We start from the raw sequence: 12948 nt of genomic DNA, 5'->3' as shown, positions 1-12948 counted from the left end.
CCATAAAAGGACTATGGACATTCTGTCGTCGGAGGTCATACAGGAAATGTAATTTTTTTGTGACAAAAGTATCACAAAAAAAAAAAAACTCAGCATCAGTGAACGTTGAAGATCAAACGGTTTAGTTCCTTGTAACATCACTTTGTGACTCTTTACTGCTTTCTTTTTTCTGTGGCAGATGACATTAATTTATCCACAGAATTTCTCTACTTAACTCTTCAAACTAATAACCATTAGATTTTTCTAAATTCACTCTTGAATTATACATATAAACCTTTATTTAATCATGTAAGTGCCATTGAAATTGAGATCTCTTCTTTCTTTTTTTTTAATACCCTGGCTGATGCAGTTTCTCATTGGCAGTCGTTTGGTGACGGTGGGCAACAGCTAGAATGTAGAAGAGACGCCATCTGTGGCATACGTCACATTTGTGGCAGAATGTTTTCATATAGGAGTACTGACACCCGCCTACACGTCACTGACAAACTGTTTGTGGGAAGAAGCGTGTTCACAGACAGAAGCAGCCCAGGCTCCAAATTCTATAAAGGGATACCACGTTCACAGTCATGCATGTAACCCAGACACATGCTAAAATACAATGGACTGAATACAACATACAGCAGTCCTACACACTTCCTACACAAAGAAAAATTTTCTTATTCTCACAAAAAACATTAGCCCATATTTACTCTACAGCCCTGGGTGTCATTTTTGTGCTTGATCCCTCCATGCCCACAGGATGAAGTGACTGCATCACTTCCGACTGATTGGCTGTGGGATGGAGAGTTGCTGATGTATGAAAAGCATAAAGAACTGTCAATAACAAGTAGCATCGGTCTGGGGGCCTTTATTAGGCAATGTTGAATAGTACAAACAGTATTGACAGTTATTTTTTGTTGAATGGGGGACACATTAGTGCCCACTTGACAGAGAATGGGCAGTACTACAAGTGTTTCATCTTCAGTAAAATGCTCAACATTTTCAATCAAAGGCAGCAGGTAGCTTTGGTGGACTATATGAAATATATGAAATGTCAATATAAAATATGGTGAATTGTTTTTTTATAGTTTTTGTTCCAGGAGTATGAGGCGGAGAAATATTTTTATAATCCTTTTTGGTTTTCAGGCCAACTCTACATTTAAAGGACAGGTGTGTAAGATTTGGGGGGTGTAATGGCAGAAATGGAATATAATATTCATAATAATGTTTTCATTAGTGTATAATCACCTGAAACTAATAAGGGAACTCACAATCTGCAACCTCACTGCTAGATGCCACTACATCTTACACACTGGTACTTTATCATACAGCATCTACTTGAGAAAAATGTGAGAATAATCAATGTTTTTACGTGCCACTGAAGCATCACAAGTCTTTTTTGAAGACCATCAGATAAAAACTGCTGATTTACTTGTACAATGACTTTCAAAATTACAGAAACGCTGACAAATGACATCAAGACAGTAGGTATGAGAGAAAGAATGCTAATGGTCTGTGGTTGTTCCTATTAAAAAAGTACCAAGTAACTTCTCTACCAGTATGGTGGCCCATCACAAGAAAGTGGATGCTAATGGAGACAATTTTTAGTGTGTGAATGAAACATAGTCAAAGCTGCTGGGATCCTGATATCTTTTGAAATTTTCTGTTCTAAAATCTGTTTTTTGAAATCTGCTGCCATTGCTTTGAAATAGTCAGTTTGCTCATCTCCCTGTTGATTTAATTTGTTGAGCTATTCACATTCCAAAGTTTTCTGTTATGCTTTTACAGCCAGAAGTGATGTACTGAAAGAATGTTATATGGAACACAATTAAGGATGGAAAGCTAATCGAGATGTTCTAGTTGATGTCCTTCAGGCACTTTAATAATGATCATAGTTCTTTTTACAGTATTGTTGGGGTGTGTTAGGGGAGAAACATTGTTTGGTGTGTCATACAGTCAAGTGCCATTATGGTATTTTTCTGAACAGCAGCATGTGACTCAAACTCAAAGTTGCTCAGTTGAGAAAAATTCTCATCATCTTTGCCCTCTGCCATCGATCTTGTACTTTGGAAATTCAAAAATGTTTTTGAAAATCTGTAACATTACTCTAAATTTCTTGGCAAGCGTCAGTACTGTAATTCAAGCAATTAGGCAGGCAAGGAAGCCACATAATCTTGAACTGTCTTTAATTAGATTATCTAGGTTTGAGTGCCTCCATGACGCTCCAATCTTGATTAATGTTTGTGTTTTCGTCATTGCTGTCCTCATGTGTCTGATGGTATCAACAATGAAACAGTGAAGTCAAGAAGCATGAGTTCATGTTTCTAATTCCTAAAAATCCTTAATTAGCGATTTTTTTACTTGCGATCACTCAAACTCTGAAAAGATACAGTACATCTACTGTTTCTGATAAACTGTCAGCTACATGTACATTTTTCCTCAAATATGAGAACCACTGAAATTTAAAATAATGGAGAGAAAGCTGGCAGCAGTCCATCCCATAGTGCTGCTAATATCTCTAGCCAGAAGTGAAACTATCCCACATCATCTCCCTCTTGTCTCTGGCTCTGTACCATTGACGTAGTTTAAACTGCTGTTACTGTGGAAATAGCACCACTTGATGTAAGAGTGGGAGGAAGACTGCAGACTGTTTTATCCTGTGGGACTGTACACTTCTTTCTCCTACTACATGCTCAATCTCTATAAATTATTTATTGACCAATGATAACACTGATTATACCACTAACCCTATAATTTAAGTCAGTTATTTCAGAATCTCAGAGTCCAACATATAATTTGTATTGCCGTGAATTGGGATGTCGGGCCAGGCTTTGCTAGTAGTACAGGAAATGAAATGACTATACAGAAGTCATGTTATGCACAGTATCTTATTGTTAACTTCAGTCTGACAGTGTGTCAAACGGTGCATTTACTAAAAAGGAGTTCTTTTCATACATCAGTAGGTGTATTATTTCTGTTTCTATAAGCTTTAATGACATAAAATGTGGAAATACTGAATTATTTGAAGCAACAGCAATACTATAATTATTTCATACATATGACATGATTTTTACTTCAATTTTGCATCATTTTGTGATTTTGTTATGAGTGTGACCGAATAAAACTTAAAAGCAGGCTAAACCTCAGATAGGACCATTTCCTCACATATCTGCAAGTCACTGGATCTCCACTGGGGGGATGAACACCATTCTTCCAAAAGATATTCTGTCATTTGGTGTTTTGATGATAGTGGTGGAGAGCGCTGTCTCCCATAGCTGTTCAGTTAGGTATAGATCTCACTGTGAAGGCCATAGCATATGATTCACATAATTTTCATATTCATCAAACCATTCAGCAACTCCTCGTGCCCTATGGACCTGTTAATTGTTATCCTGGAAGAGATCACGCTCATCGGGATGGAAATATTTCATCATAGGATAAAAGTGATTATTCAGGACAACTTATTGATTTGCAGTGCACCTTCCCTCTGAGGGGGGACAAATGGACCCAAACCATGCCAGCAAAATGCCCCCCACAACATAACAGAGCCCCTCATTGTACGGGTCAAGCATTCAGGCCTATACCATTCTCTTGGTGTACACCACACATGCACTCGCCCACTTTTGGAGAATATGGTGAAGGATTATTCCTTTGACCATATCACCTTTTTCACATCTCTATAGACCAGTGCCTATAGTTTTTGCACCACTTAACTCTCAAATGTGCATCCCTCTTTGTAATGAAGGGTTTATGCACTGCAACTCTACTATAATATCCCCGTCTATGTAACTGTCGACGGAATAAAAAATCAGAATCAGTTGGGCCTGCTTAGCATTTTTATATATGCCACAGAGCATGGTTTGATGTTAATTGATCAGTTGTACCATACAGTGCACCTGTGTGGAAGCATCTACCTTTGTTATGTTTCTCCACTCATTTATTCAGGCTTTTCCTTTGATTTGTCATATATATATTATTTCATCCCACATGAATGTGTGAGTGGAAGAGGATGTGGCATGGGAGTCTAAACATATGTGCATCATAATTGTTTTTGGGGCTACACATGCTTGGCATGTTCATCTGCTTTCTCACCTTTTACTTTTGCATTGGCTCAGCCTGACGTAAGGCACAAGGCAATCAGCACCAGTCAAAACCAGCTAGTTCTTTCTGCCATCTGGTGCTGTGTTCCTTATGTGGCAACTTGTTTTTCTGTGCAAGTATAGATCACACCACAGACCCAATTCCATCTGTGGTCCCAGACGCTGAATTAGATGATGAAGGAATCAAGACGACAACCATTTTGAATGATTTATTTTTTTGTGAATTCTGTTATGTTTTAGCTGAAAAGAATCATACTATATCAATACTAAAATGTGAAAGATTATAAGCTCTGCAGTTTATTATTTTATACAGTATGTCCCTTAATTTGGATTTATGAGCACCCAACAAATCAAGTTTTGTACATTTTTTCAGCCCTTCACAACTTTCTCCATGGCTTTTTTCCAATTATAACAGCATGGAGAATCTTCACATTTTCAGATGAATGCAAATGAAAACAAGAGTTTGCATCATATGAAAAATGTGTAGGGACAATTTTCTATTAATGGCATCTCTGCCCAGAGCAGATGGCAAGACAATGTCATAGCACCTCTTGAAATGTGTAAACGGAGGTCATAGTGTGAGATATATCTTAATTTGTTGTCAGTGTGTCAGCATGGAAAGAAGTATGGCTGGATAAAGACAAGATACACTTTTAGTTTTGGGTCATGCTTTATACCTCCTAGTTTTGTATCTGTGAAATACCTTGTGACACTGAAAAGTGCTATACAAACAATTATTGTTATGGAGTTGGTCTCCTGGATTTGAATACAGCCATTTGAATTCTGTATCTCTGTCATTTCCTCCAGGTGTTGTGTTTCCTCACTCACTGTCCAGAAATGCAGGTTAATTGGAGACTCCAAATTGCCTATAGGTGTGTGGTAATGTGGTTGTTTGTCTACATGTGTTAGTGCTATGATAGACTAGTGACCTGTCCAGGTCGTCCATTGTGAGCTGCTGTGAATCAACCAGATTGGATTTTGAAAAATCATCAAGTATAGGAAGAAAAATATCTGCTGATTTAATTTTAATGCCTTGAATTTTATGAAAGCACTGTAAAATTTGCAGTAAAAGCAGATTGCCAAAATAAGGGCACACAGCATAGTATTGTTATGAAGATCGCCACATGAGGTATAAATCTTGCTATTTTTGGACGAAGGAGTAAAAATTTAGACTGATATCACTGGCCAAATAAATTTGACCAATGTTTCTTCCACATTCTGAGAGTTATTCATTGTTTGCATGGGAATACAGCCAAAGTGAATAAAGCATACAGTCTCCTCTAATCAGGGCTCTCTGTATCAACCATGGCACTATTTGCTGAAGTGCATTCCATTGCAGGTATCCACCTATAAATATAGAGAAAACAAGGAGCTTCCAGTAGGTCAGCAAGTGTCATGAAAAAAAAAATCTGGGAAGCCACTAAATGAAATTTTTACTGGCTTAAATTGAATGAACACATGAACAGACAGGCACTTATTAGCAATGACAACAACAAATAGGTTTGGTGTAGTATCCACTATACTGCAACTTATTTCAATCTTGGCACTATTTCTATGGCAGCATTTAATACATTATTTCAAATAGGACAAAAAGAAATGTCACAATACACATATAAACACAACCACACATTATGATAAACAGGGGGATGCCAAGCTCATAAATTCTATTACATATTATTAGACTATGTAGTTGGAGTCATGAGAGTTGGCATCAGTCACCAAAGGCAAGTCAGTAAATTCACCACTGACTTGCTGATTTGATCATCAGCTGACATGGGTCCAAACCCAGCCACTAGGGGGACAACTCAACTCCATAGAGTCCTCTGAAGAACAGAATTCAAAACCATCCCTGACATTCAGTTTTGATAGTAAAATTATTGTAATTGGACAGGTGAACATTTTATATATGTATGTACATATTAAATGCTAATATGCAAGACATGCTGTTTAAATTATAGTGTAATATATATATATATATATATATATATATATATAATATATATATATATATATATATATATATATATGTATATATACACACACACACACACTTTATTTCCCATAGGCCTTTCAACTTAAACAGAATTTTAATAAACTTAAAACAGACATCAATTTTTCTTCCAAATAAACTGCCTAACCTTAACTCTTATCCCCAGCCAGTTCATGCCTAACCCTAATCTTAACCAGGCCCTCAGAAATTATATTTTGCTTCATTGGGACCGGGCTTTGAATTTGCACGTTCTCCTCGTGCCGTGGGTTTCATCCGGGTGCTCCGGCTTCCTCCCACAAACAGTCCAAGGACATGGAGGGTAGGTAGGCCTGCGACTCTAAATAGGTGTTTATCTTCTCTATTCCTCAGACGGAGCACAACTCTGCAACATGACATCATGCTTGGGGGGGAAATCAAGTAGTAAAAAGTGTTTTTGTTATTTCGTATGTATTACAACGCAATAGAATTGCAAAAATATCACTGAGATAATGTTGCAACATTGCACTGATTTTTATGTAAGGATGACTATAAATTAAATTACAGTCATGATCAAAGTCTCCTTGTGTTATATCATATTTTCTAGGAGAGTCCAGGAACTTTTACTCTTACGTGAATTATTGCGCACCAAACACTTTACCCACATTGGCCACACACTCACTTGTATAACCGTTTAGATAACACTCGGCCGTGCTGAGCCGCTGAGAGCCAACCATCGGCACGGCTTCATTCACCAACAGTTGCGTCGTAGTGATTTGCTCTCGCTTCTCTCACGCTGGCGGAAGCCGTGGGTTTCCACGTGAAAGCGGTGACACACTTATGTAAAACGATTGACAGCACTGGAGACCAGTCGCAGCGCGGAGCGGCAGTTACCGTCACCGCCCCCGTGGAGGCGGTGAGTGTCGATTGGTTCAGAGCACTATGAGGCAGAGACGGGCAGTTCTCTCGACCAATGGGCGCAGAGCTAGGGGAGGAGCTCAGGGAGAGCTCGAAATGAGGTCACTGCCTTCGTCGGAGATCCAGGGCAGAGTACCGGTGAGTGTGGGAACCCGAACAGAGGAAAGCAGTCTGTTAGACCAGCATAGGACCGGCGGTACCTTTAGTCTTTAGGTTCTTTAGTCGGCATTCAACCACAAAATACCTCCAAAGCACGGCTTTATTACACGGAGACATCGGGATCAGTAGAGGATCTACCTTTTGTGAGGTTGGTGGAGTTTTACTTGTATGCGCGAGCTCTACCGTGTAATATCGGTTATGTTGTTGTTTCATGTTGTTGTATGTTTTAAAAGGGGTAAAATGAAGCTAATACCAACGTTAATCAGCTTTGCTCTGAATATGCAAAATGCGGTATGCTCGTGAAGCGTGAAAGTTGCATAACTGTGTCAGTGTGAGGGTCAATCTCGGTCAGTAGACTACAGCAGGCTACCAGCCCTGCCCACATGACAGACGCGGGTCTATCCGTGAGGGATTAACCTCTATGAACTGTAGACTGAAACGCCGCAGGTGATCTGCGGTCCAAGAAACTTAGATTTATATAAGAACAGTAAATGCCTTATGCAGTAAAACTGATATTATATCACGATGCTGCAGAGTTGTTAGAGGTGATAGAGCTGACTGTGGTCATGACGCGGATGTCAGAGTCACATATGGTGCATTGTAGACGTGCTTTCTGGTGTCACTGTCGCATCAAAACTCCAGCATAACGCCTTATGTAAAGAGTCAGCAGCAGCACATGGCAAGAGTTCACATGCTGCACCGATCAGAGAATTTGCGAGATGTGAGCTAAGGTTTCCCCCGAAGAGACTGTCATCATGCTCTGATGATTGAGTCAGGCGGTTTGCGTATAGTTGTCTCATGAAGAAAAAAATCCTTACATAAAGGATACATGAGCTCTTTGAAGCATTCATTCATTTCAATGGACTTTGACAATGATGGTTAAACTGTGTATGGCTGAAGTGAATAGTAAATAAGTGTGTCCTTTTCCTATTAAGCTGAAGTTACAACCTCAAGGGGAAATTTGCCAGATAATTAACTGCAGACAAAGTAACGGGTTATGTTCTTCATGGTCTTCGAAAAAAAATATCGTATCTACAAAAAACTGCCTGTTTTTAGCCTGACGACACAAAGCATTGTATACTTCATGTAGAGGTCTAAAAGCTTAGATCATTTTCTCAACCTGTGTAGCCAGTTCATTATGTGAAAGCATCCATAATGCCTGAAAACGGGATATACAAAGTTTTTCCCTGACAATGACAGTGTCGAGCATTGCTGGGGTTTAAACTAAAAAAATCATTTACATAATTAAGATACTGTTAGCTGGTCAGTGTCTGGATGCTTTAATCCTCTTAAGGGAGTACTTTTACTTCTTATACCTGTTTATGTTTTACATTTAATACTTGTTTGTTTTTACTTAAAGTAAAAGTTTAAATGAAGAACTTTGACTATGCAGTGTATCATTGGGCATATATGTAGGTAAATGGTCTAACTTTTTGGTTATGTATGAATGGAGCTATTGCCAATCTGAATAGAAAGAGTGAACAGATGAATTAGAAGTTATGGCATAATTGTGCAAGGTTACTGACCAGGTAAGCCAAGTCAAAGAAGAAATAATCCAAATATCAGGTATTGGTGATGCAAATTGCTAAAATGTTTAGAAGTGTTTAAAATTGATTCTCTGTGTGAAAGACCATTAGGTAGTCCAGCACAATGCAGTCTATCAGTGGCAAGTTTGATTTGGTGAGCGTCCGCTTTCCCCTTGTGACTTGAAAGGGAGGAGAAAAGATGACTGACGCATGCAAGGGTGGCAAAGGAAAAGTCCTGATCCTGCTGTTGAAGTCAGTGGATGGTCTGGCATCTTGCCAGGTACAAATGTCCACGCCTACAATTGCAGCACAAGAGGAGGTGCCTGCAAATTACTTTTTCGCTACTTATTGTCAGGCAAACTTTATTCAAAGAATGAATGGGTGTTCTCAAAGCAGGTCTGGTTATGGGACAGTTTCTACAAAACAAAAAATTTAACTGTGGTATTTCCAATGGCAGAGGTGCCAGAACATCTGTGCAGCAGTTTGTGTGGAATATGTCTTTTCTTGTCAGTCTGTAGCTTTACATGGATTTCTGTAACTGAACTTGTGGTCCAGGAATTTAGGAGAAAGATGGCAAACTCAGTCATCACTCTGTAATGGGACAGTTCCTTCTCAATCTGAACATGAAGGCATTTGTCCTTTTATAAGCACTAGGAAAATGGATAAAGCCGTTGGTGGTCTGAAAGGTGCAGTACAATATGCATCTGATCCCTTATGGGTATTTAAGGTGTCATTGAGGATAGATGTAGGTCAATAAAGGAGGAAACAAGTCAAAGAGCAAACTCAGTCATGTCTTCACATGAAAGTACTCGCAGCACTTGTTGCCACAATATTAACAACAAGGTCTGCGTACAGACAAGACTGCAAATTACTTTGAGAAATCACATTAAAATAGGAAAGATAATAAGTGTGGAGCAATAGACCCATAAAACACCAGATTACACAATGATGTAAATACACACACTTAAAAAAATCCTTTCAGGGACTTGGTATCAGTAGTGGTCTAGTGACCAGGTGGTCCTGAAGACACCTACTGTAGCAGGAACTACCACAGATGTGGTTTTGAGTAATTTCACAGGTGTTTATATGTCTGTGGACAGATTTTGTCTCAGCGATAGTATCACAACTGTGCAAGACACAGCCACAAAACCTAAAGGTGTGTAGTTGAAATCAAAATAAAGATCAAGTTCAAAGATGGGATGGGTGTGGTCCAACCAAGGATGTTGCCCCCCCCCCCCCCCCACCTTACGCCGTTGGCCCACATTCATTTTAAGTGGTGGATCACTGTATCCCAGTTTCAGTCATTCCTGTCCACTCTAGGTTTACATTTTTTTTCTCTTACTAGATGCCAGCAGTGCCTTTTTATGAATTGTATCTGCATTGCAAGGTTAAATTGTCTGGGTATGGTAGAGGTTTCAGTCCTTAATCGATAAATGTTCTGTTTAGAAAAAGTCTGTGGCAAGCCTGTTTCTTACATGACATTACAATTCCACATATATTTGGATATTATTGACAACAGCAACAACTTGGAAAATAGGGATGAGACAGATGAAGACCACAGGCTTTCTTTCTGCCAGTATAGGAAAACTTCACCACTACAGTGGTGGCTAGACCCAAGAATTTAAACAAATGCAATCAGATTATAATTTCCAACCTTAAGTATAACTTGAGTTTTAATGGTTATAAGCCCTGTCTGAATGGAGTGTTCTGTCTTTTTGCAATGAAAAGGTGATTTCTTTTAAATTATCTCTTTTCAAGTCTTCCACGATTCAGACAGGCCAAGTGAGCAACATGTTCCCAATAGTCCAGAATGGTCCTTTGATTGCATTAAACTGAAAAAGCCAAAGTAGAGTAATATATGGCCTGTAATTGTGTTATGATTCTCATCTTGCCTTGTTAGCCACCTGTTCCTCAATATGCTTGCCTCACTGTTGGGTATAACTGCCTCTTAGACCTGCTACCAGTCACTGTGCACTCTGACAAGAAAAGCATCATAACTGACATTTAAATGCGTCATGACCTGTGCCTAAGGGTCATGCAAAACCAGTGAATGTTACTGATTGAAAAGTGATGCTGCAACAATATCATATGCAAGAGAAGGCTACATATCAAGATCCCTCTGTGGTAAGACAGGTTAAAAATGAGTGGTTTTCGAAGCGGGAACACAGGAAATCCATGCTAACCTTTCCTCTGCTTCCGCCCCTGCAGCAACTCAACAGGATGAAATAGATTTAGTTAATAACAAGAAAAAAGAGAGAAACCACAGATGTTGAATTAGCCTCAGGTAACCCCTACTACAGAGACATATTGGATGTTTATAGACTCTTATCAGAAGTAGTAAACAGGTGGTTTAAAAAAGATAAATGTTCATTATAAAACACTGTTAATGACTTTAATTGTATGCTGTTTATCAACTGTTCTTGCCAATTATCTCTAAAGCAAGTGGAAATTTGAGTGAGTGAGCTATTTTGAGTAAGTTCTCTTTTTCTTTAAACAAAAATGAAGTGGATTTGTATTATAAAATCATCTCATAAATCTTTCAGTGTTGCTAGAGTAAATATTTGATTGTCCATTCTTATTGCTGGAAAATCATGTACCATGGTTAGTCAAACAAGTTGGACCTATTGGTCTTCAGCTACACAAATCTCTTTTTTTTCTCCCTTAGGTCAGTTTTGTGGATGTTAACAAACAGTATTAATGTGACACTATGCTAAAATTCAGTATCTGTATAGATATAAATTTGTGTACAGTAGATTTGAGACAGTTATGCAGTCTTGTGACAGACTGACATGCAAGAGATGTGGATATTGTTTCACCCTTGACAATCTTGAATTTTAATAACATAGGTGCAAAAATCCAGTTATTGGCTTACTCTCACCAATTCATTAATGAATAATGCCCAAAAAGAGAGTATTTCTCAGCGTCAAGAAGGATGTGTATCTCTGGCTATCATGATTATGTTTAAATTGATAATCAAGCATGTTTCTGGTCACTGTCTGTCTTAGTATTTTACCTGTGAGAGAGTGGATATCCTCAGCTGATATTCGGTCTTTAGGACAGGGTAGTGTTGGTGAAACATGGATCACTATAGCATCCATGTTTAGGAGGTCTCACTCTCACTTTATCCCTTACTTAACTCCCTTACAGCTCCTCTCTCTCTCTCTCTCTCTCTCTCTCTCTCTCTCTCTCTCTCTCTCTCTCTCTCTCTCTCTCTCTCTCTCTGACTGTCTACTGGTATCAAGCCAACAGATTTGGCATGATATCGAGGTAATGAGGTGAATGTCTACCAGTTACCAGTGAACCAGACTTTGTAGTCGCTTCCTCAGCAGCAGCACCTGCCAAATAACTTCTGTGTGCAACAAAAACAGCAGTCAGTGGTTTGTGCAGAATGTTCGGTATGTACACTATGTTGGCTGAGTAATAGACGATCCGCTATGTGTAATAGAGGGCTTTGAACCGTATTTTTATCTTATCCTGCAGAAAATAGCTCAACCACAAAGCTGATCAAAGTGCTGCACTGCGCAGAAGACAAGTCATTGCTAAACACATTGCTCCATTTACCTAAATAAGCACACTTATGGCCTCTTGATTGTCTTGGTAATGTTGTCACTATATACTGACCCAATTCACACAGCAGCAGGGATGAAAAAACGCTTTTTTTGTGGCAGGTTAGTGATAAGACATTATTCTGAGCTCACTGCTCTCTACCAGCTGTCACACGGTCACCAGATAAGTTAGTCATTAATGGACATAGTTTATTGCGCTGACTTTGCCATAAAGTCGTGGCAAAACCATGACTATTGTTTCATGTTGTGTAATTCATGGACCACTCTGAGTTCCAGATGATTGTGGTCATCAGCTGCACACAGGGACTGAAAGTTTCTATTAAAGTGACCGGCTTTTTAAGATGGAGTTAGGGAGACACACTGATGCATGCAGCAGTGTCAGGCTACTGTTCTCTCTTCAGCCTCCCTTCTGCATAAGGAACCAATATATATAATAATATATAAAAAATTTCAGGCATCCAATTCCCCCCGTCTTGTCACTGCTCTGTGACATTCATTAACTCTGTTTCCCTTGCTTCTCACTGGGAGGTTGCAGCTGAAGAGGGTACAGAAAGTAAAGTAAAAAGAACACAGTGAAAATAATCTTAATTGTGCTTTCATTATCATTAATTGAATATCAATTTAATTTATTGTTGATGTTTTACATGCACAATGTTCTTAATTTTACCTGAAGGCGAACTCAATGTTGCACTGCTACAGGTCAGAGAATACAATAAAACACTTGGGGCAGGCTG

General features: G+C 38.9%; 1 protein-coding gene across 6 annotated transcripts in view; it reads left to right on the top strand.

Moving 5' to 3' along the window:
- Positions 1 to 7078: 7078 nt before the first annotated feature.
- per2 (period circadian clock 2) overlaps positions 7079 to 12948 on the top strand; it is a 30910-nt gene continuing 25040 nt past the window's right edge. For all 6 annotated transcript variants that reach the window (XM_056391210.1, XM_056391214.1, XM_056391213.1 and 3 more), the window contains exon 1: positions 7079 to 7270. The gene's annotated coding sequence lies outside the window, so the exon portion shown is untranslated. The remainder of the gene's footprint in view (positions 7271 to 12948) is intronic.

The sequence above is a fragment of the Seriola aureovittata genome, chromosome 12 (genome assembly GCF_021018895.1).
Source record: "Seriola aureovittata isolate HTS-2021-v1 ecotype China chromosome 12, ASM2101889v1, whole genome shotgun sequence".
Classification (NCBI taxonomy): Eukaryota; Metazoa; Chordata; class Actinopteri; order Carangiformes; family Carangidae; genus Seriola; species Seriola aureovittata.
The sequence above is the reverse complement of the archived record's forward strand: the minus strand, read 5'-3'. Positions and strand labels throughout refer to the sequence as shown.